The 7915-nt window shown below is 32.3% G+C and overlaps 1 protein-coding gene across 1 annotated transcript in view; it reads left to right on the top strand.

Moving 5' to 3' along the window:
* Window positions 1–1254: 1254 nt before the first annotated feature.
* The window catches only part of LOC137623726 (17-beta-hydroxysteroid dehydrogenase type 6-like), a 61141-nt gene continuing 54480 nt past the window's right edge, over window positions 1255–7915 (top strand). The window contains exon 1 of the mRNA XM_068354552.1: window positions 1255–1498. The gene's annotated coding sequence lies outside the window, so the exon portion shown is untranslated. The remainder of the gene's footprint in view (window positions 1499–7915) is intronic.

Raw genomic sequence — 7915 nt, 5'->3', positions numbered from 1 at the left:
CATGGATCAGTTATCAAGTTGAAGAAGTGTGAGAGGTAGGTGGAAGAAATGGACCAAGAACGATGGTGAGGTCTAAGGCTTGAATGATGGGTAGCTAGTGGCCGATAAGACGGTATAAACAACAAAAAACAACAACAACAACAACTAATGCTGCCGTTTCTAGTCAACTGCTGGACAGAGGCCTCAGACATGTCCTTAGTCATGTCTGTGTTTTGGCCAATTTCATCACAACGCTGGCCATTGAGGGATGGTGATGATAGGAGACTTTAGTCTGATCGCTTACAGCAAACCAACCTAGTATGGGTGGCCCTGACTAGTACAGCTTTGATGATCGTGAAAGGAGACTTTAGTCTGATCGCTTAAAGCAAACCAACCTAGTATGGGTGGCCCTGACTAGTACAGCTTTGATGATCATGACAATACACAAACCTTTTAACCATGTTAAGGTATACCCACACAGAAAGGTAATAAACACCGTACAGTAGAATAAACTCAGTTCAGTAATGCTTACAGTACACGCTATGTACTAAGGATACTACACCTATACGGGGCAATGTGGAAAAGTTAACAGAGAACTCAAAATCTTTTTTTTTTTTCTCCCGGCCTGAATTACCTCTGGATATACTATTGTTCGACAAATAAATTAAAAGATGAATCGTCCTTTGTTATTTGAAACAGTCACCCGAATATTTGCCATAGACATTCATTGGCAATAAACTTTCATACATAAGCCATAAACTCGTGCATGTGACGAAGACACGCATGTAAAATATGGCCATGCTGTTATGCACCAATAAATGATAACTGATAATTGAATATTATTATTATTATTATTATTATTATTATTATTATTATTATTATTATTACTAGCCAACCTACAACCCTAGTTGGAAAAGCAAGATGCTATTAGCCCAAGGGCTCCAACAGGGAAAAATATCATTTATCAATATTTGATAAATGAATGGGCAATTCAGAGAGAGAGAGAGAGAGAGAGAGAGAGAGAGAGAGAGAGAGAGAGAGAGAGAGAGAGAGAGAGAGAGAGAGATAGTAAACAAAATAATTGTTCTAATCAAACTATATGCTAACTACTTGATACTTCATTGAACAAACGTATGCTTATAATTGCGTATCTAAGCGTCATGTTTCCGGGATGTGCCCCAGAGAGAGAAGGGGGGGGGGGTGAGTGTTTGTGCGCGCGTTTGTACGTGATGTTTTGGTATCATGAACGGCCCATCTAATCAGCTCATAGAGCACAGGAGGTCGTCAGTCGGTCTCGAACACTGGTTGGATAAGCACGCAGAACTGCTGCGCTCTCTCTGCAGCGCTTCTCTTCTCTCTGATTCATTTAAGTGAATACTTCTTTTTATCATACTCTTTGTTTCCTTGTTTATTCTTCCATTTTCTTCTTCTTCTTGCTACTTCGGGGATCTTATTGTCCGTGTTTCTGGCCACACAAGAACTTCTATCCGAGTTGACAACTGCACTGGAACATCTACAGGTAATGACACATATATTTGTTTCTTTATTTGTTAATGTATTCATACATTAACTCATTGACTTATTAATTTATTTATTGAATAAAAAAGAAATTCATATTTCAATTGAACGCAGAATAACGAAATAAAACGGTAAATTTCGCCTTTGGATTTTCTAAAACAAATTTACCTGTGAAAGATAATTTGGGTCAGCCGTCTTCTGCGCACGATCAGCCCGCTATCTCTCACATTGACGGATAAGATAAGAAAACATAAACTCAGAGATAAAGGTAATTCGTCATTATATACTTCCAAATCAAAACATCGTCATTATATGTGTTTAAATCAGAATATCGTCAATGTATACGTCCAAATCAAAACTTCATTATAAGGTTCTATTACATATGTCCAAATCATAACATCGTCATTATGTATGTCCAAATCAAAACATCGTCATTATATATGTTCAAATCAAAACATCGTCATTATATATGTTCAAATCAAAACATCGTCATTATAAGGTTCAATTATATATGTCCAAATCTAAATATCGTCATTATATATGTCTAAATCAAAATACCGTCATTGTATATGTCCAAATTAAAAAATCGCCATTATATACGTCCAAATCAAAACACCGTCATTATAATGTTTAATTATATAAGTCCAAATCTAAATATCGTCATTATATATGTTCATATCTAAACACCGTCATTATATGTCTAAATCAAAACACCGTCATTGTATATGTCCAAATTAAAAAATCGCCAATATATACGTCCAAATTAAAACACCGTCATTATGTATGTCCAAATCAAAACATCGTCATTATATATATCCAAATCAAAACACCGTCATTATATATATATATATATATATATATATATATATATATATATATATATATATATATATATATATATATATATATATCCAAATCAAAACATTGTCATCATATATGTCTAAATTACAACAAACTTTGACAAAGTTTCAATATTTAAGGTATTAAATAGATCCCCTTAACATTTTCTGGAGATAAGCTATGTAAAAATTACATAACAAATACAAACAAAAGAAAAAGGGGAGGGGGGACAGGGGGGTGAGTTTGTCGGGGCTTTTTATCACCTAATTTGTCATCGTATCCTCTCTCCCACACACACACTAACGCTACCAGGCGTATTAGCGCCACCTGGAGTCTGCAATGAGAGAACCCGATAGAGATGTGTGTTGTTGTTGTTATTGTTATGTATAGTGTTGTTTTGTTGTTATTGTTGTTGTTGATAGGTAAAGACTATCACTTCTATACTTAATATATGAAACTTCTCTTTTTTTTTTTTTTTGGATGTGTGCTGATAGGATTATTATTAAATATTTTTTAACGGTTACAATAATAATAATAATAATAATAATAATTAATTATTATTATTATTATTATTATTATTATTATTATTATTAATATTTTGAACGGTTACAACAATAATAATAATAATAATAATAATAATAATAATTCATTATTATCATTGTCATTATTATCATTATTAGTATTATTATTATTATTATTATTATTATTATTATTATTATTATTATTATTATTGTCGCGAACGAAGTGAGTGACCTTATATGAAATGCCAAAACTTTCGCGAACGAATCTCACCCAACCCATCGCCCAGTCATTCCCTTTTATTATTATCGGCGGGGGGGGGGGGGGGGGCACATTCTATTTTAGGCGTATTATTATAAAAAGTGATGACCAATCACTTAAGAAAAGTACAAAACGAAGTAATGAGGAAAACATGATCAATAAAAAGTGAGCCACTATTATTCGCTATCTGGTGTTTGTCAATTTTCAATGTTTAATAAATTTTAATTTTAATAAGCAGTTACATTAAAAGCCACGATATCGACAATTTTGTTATAGAAAAATATGGCTCACGTGTTGATAATTATGAGTAAATATATACACATATAAGTAAATAAACTTTATATATACATTCATACATATTCATATATATATATATATATATATATATACACATACATATATACATTCTATAAAATTGTCTTAGTGTATGATTAGATATATATATATATTTACATATAGATATAGATCTATATTTATATATATTTATAAATATATATATACATATATATATATATATATATATATATATATATATATATATATATATATATATATATATCAGCTGTAACATGTTCACTGCAGGACAAAGACCTCACACGTCCTTCTATTACAGCATGGTCTTTCTATGCAAACCTATACCCACATATTTTCTTAATTCGTCAATCCATTGTCTTTTTTACATTCCTTTGCTTTTGCAATCTCTAGGGACCCAGTCTGTTATTCTTAATATCCCTCTATTTTATGTCATTCTTATTCTATAAATATATAAATTTTCATATATATATATATATATATATATATATATATATATATATGTATGTATATATATATATATATATATATATATATATATATATATATATATATATGTGTGTGTGTGTGTGTGTGTTTAATACATAAATCTTAATAATTAAAACATTCTAATCCATATTTCAAATCAATCAAAGGGAAATTAGCAACGCTTTCCATAGCCATTTAAATCACAACATATCAAATGAAAATCAAATTACTTCCCTCGCCATTATTCCTAGCACGAACGGCTATAAACAACACAATCACGCCACAGGCGACGATCCCATCTTATCTGAGATGCCCATGTACGTACAAGCAATAAATGCAAAGGAGATACCCTGGGTATCCGTGCGAGCTGCCCACAATGAAATCGATGACGAATTATGATAAGGAATTATCGAAGCGCTGTGCCAGATAGGATTTGAGAGAATGGATTTAAAATCATTATTTATTATAAATGTTTGAGATCCTGGTTTTTATAAGTGATATACTAAGAAAAGTTAGAATAGATCAAGAATGATATTTTTCTATCTTATTTTTTATCATTTTCTATTTATGATGTATAGAATTTGGGTAATATTGGTCAGGGTTGGGGACTGGGAGGCCCTTCAGTACCAATTTTCAACTGAGGAAGCGTCTTGCAATTGCAATATGAAGAAAAAGTTAAAAGAGATCACACCTATATAATACAAGCAAGTTACTGGCTATATATATATATATATATATATATATATATATATATATATATATATATATATATATATATATGTGTGTGTGTGTGTGTATATACATATATATAATGTATATATATAATGTATATATATATTACATATATGCATATTTTATATACATATATATATTATATATGCATATTTTATATATATAATATATATATATATATATATATATATATATATATATATATATATATATATAGGCCTATATATATAATATAAATATACATCTATACATATATATAATATAAAATAATATATATATATATATATATATATATATATATATATATATACACATATATTCCGGTCACACTGAGTTCTCCCCGTCCTTCGGGTAGGGGGGGCGAGGAGAGGTGCGTGCGTGTGTATGCATATCTATCTAAATATCTAGCAGTCATTTTTGACGGGTCGCGTACACTAATATTAAGGAAAAGAAGCGGGAACGGAGGTAAAGTAGAACGCTACAATTTGACCATGCGAGGTCTAGTGCACGCTACCTTTAGATCCATCCTTTTCATATCTTTTATTACATTTCTTATATTTTTGTCCTATTACGATTTACACCTTTCACAAAAAAAATTACTGTTTCAAATCTGTCGTGTGGCTGTAAAGATTGTTATGAGTGAAACTCCGTTACCTTTTGAGAAGATTAAAACATTAATTTCTCAAAGGCTAGTTTAATTCAAGTATTGGTCTTCTAGCTTGGCGAAGTGCATTGCAACCTTGAGTTCCAGAAAGCGCAGGATTTTATAGTTTCCTTGGAGTTAGTTAGTGTTAAGAACTATATCTTGGAAATAAATATCTTATAACAATAACAATGGTACATAAATGTAATTCTTTAATAATAAAAAAATAGAATAATTTATGACAAATTTTAATCAGTGTTCTTTTCCTTTTCTACATTTGCAAACCGACTGCACGTTTTCCTCAAAAGTACCTTTTTCATTTCACGCTCAAACTTCTCAAATGATTTTCATAATAAGCACTTTACAACGCAACGTTTCTCTTTGTCAACACCGACACTGCTCTCCCCTTATCACTCCCTCAGTAATCTGTTTTATTTCTTATCTAAATCCTGCTATACACATCAGTAAACGATGTAAAGTTTTGGCTCCTATAATTCACAGGCATTTATGAGTCCTACTTTTAACCCCCTCCCCCTTCCTCCAAATATACAATTCACGCCTTTACGATAATATCATTATTCCAAAATGGTAGCAATATGAGAGGATTCCTTAAGACTCTAAGGGCATTAGACACCATACTTCACTTACTTAACCTTAATACTTGCATGAAAGATTTCAGAATATCGTTGTGGCCTTCAGAGAGATAAGTGATGATAATTTTTCCGATTTCCTGCAGCAAACCAATTTAATGAAATCAATAAAACACCTATGATAGAATGAATAAAAGTTACGTTACGTCGTTATAAAGATGACTAATAATTAAGTGGAATCAAATATCGAGAAATTAATTAACTTCTTCTTGTGGCTTTTGAGCTCCATTTACGAACGAAATTATAATTGATTGGATTGGGACTGAAGAAAGTAGGCCTATATAGTCCAGCCCTGGAGCCCGGGAGGACATTCGGCGCTGATTTTAATCCATAAAATTTTACCTATTCACAGCTAATAACTATAATTCAAAATGTCTATGAGAATATTTCAAATAAATGTTTTGGAAAAAACTAAATACTTTTTTGATTGACAAGAAAAGCTGAAATATTTCTTTTTAAAAGAAGTTTTTATTTTTTTTTTACGTTTTTCTATTAATCCGCAGATTAACCAGAAACTTCAAAGTAACATCCTTCTTTTCCAACCAGGGTTGTAGCTAAGCTAATACTACTACTACTACTACTACTACTACTAATAATAATAATAATAATAATAATAATAATAATAATAATAAGCGCCAACATGTGAAAAGAAACAGATATTGGTTAGGCCTATTAATTTCCAAGATACTTCCATCACTATTACTGTCATAGTTGTTAATGATAACCGGTTGATTTTTCAAACTGGAAAATCTATCATGTATATGTTTTTTTCAATCATTACGTCTAGTATCAAATATGCAATTACCTTGGAATTCATTTCCGTGGATTTTAAAGGTATTTCTATAAACCAATGATTCTCGTGTTATCAAAAAAAAAATTCTAATGAAAATGCATGTATTATTAAGAAAACACATACACGCAGATACATTGCTCAACATGCCTTATCGTTGCAGCTATGAATAATATCCAAGAAACGGCTCGTTACTTCTATACACTTCAAGTATTTTCAATATTTCTGAAAATAATTATTAAATAAAACTCCGTTCTCAGAGGATAAGAATTTATAATGGCCGATTAACTGCAAACACACATACAGCCTCTCTCTCTCTCTCTCTCTCTCTCTCTCTCTCTCTCTCTCTCTCTCTCTCTCTCTCTCTGTCATCTTAATTATAACCCCGCCAGGCATAGGTTCGACATGGTCAGGGTACAATTCAACCCCAAGGTTAAGTGAACTTTATAGTAACACATTATTTGTGCGTGTGCGAAAGTGTGTATTCAACGTTAAGCCATTTCCTTTAAGAGGGGTGGCTCCATGGAAAAACATCGATAGTCACTGCCATATTCATTATTTAATTATTTAATGAAAGCCTTCCCCCTTGGAGGAGCTATCTCTGGCAATCGCAATCCCTCTGCTATCCACCAGGTACCCATTTCGCTTCATTTATTTGCTTATATCTTTTCCTCATTGGGCTATTTTTCTCTGTTGGTGCCCTTGGGCTTATATCATCCTGTTTTTCCAACTAGGGTTGTAGATTAGCCAGTAATAATAATAATGTCAACAGAAGCACGTGGATGAACGTGTTCAGAATCACAACAGATTTAAAACTGCCAAGGACTGCATACACACGTATACCAGAGTGCACGTGGACGTGTCAATACATGGGCAAACGCAGCATAGCCCAGCACCTGGCATAGGTAACGCTGTGACGTCATCCTATAGGAAGAGGAAGCGATTAGTATTGACGAGGGTGGGAAGGGAACGCCGTGGAATGAACAATGAAAAGGAAGTCAGCTAATGGGGCAAAGCACTTTCATAAATCATCGATCGCACATATGTACAATTCGCCTTTGATGTGAACGATGGTTTCGTACGCGAGGGAAATTCAATGAGGCGTGTATGAATCAATGAATGTCATTTATTTTGCATCTTTGATCTTGGGCCATAGAGCCCTGCGCTAGTGCCTGGGATGACATTCAGCAGCGTGATGCAAAG

This window comes from Palaemon carinicauda, chromosome 2 (assembly GCF_036898095.1).
Source record: "Palaemon carinicauda isolate YSFRI2023 chromosome 2, ASM3689809v2, whole genome shotgun sequence".
Taxonomy (NCBI): domain Eukaryota; kingdom Metazoa; phylum Arthropoda; class Malacostraca; order Decapoda; family Palaemonidae; genus Palaemon; species Palaemon carinicauda.
The sequence above is the reverse complement of the archived record's forward strand: the minus strand, read 5'-3'. Positions and strand labels throughout refer to the sequence as shown.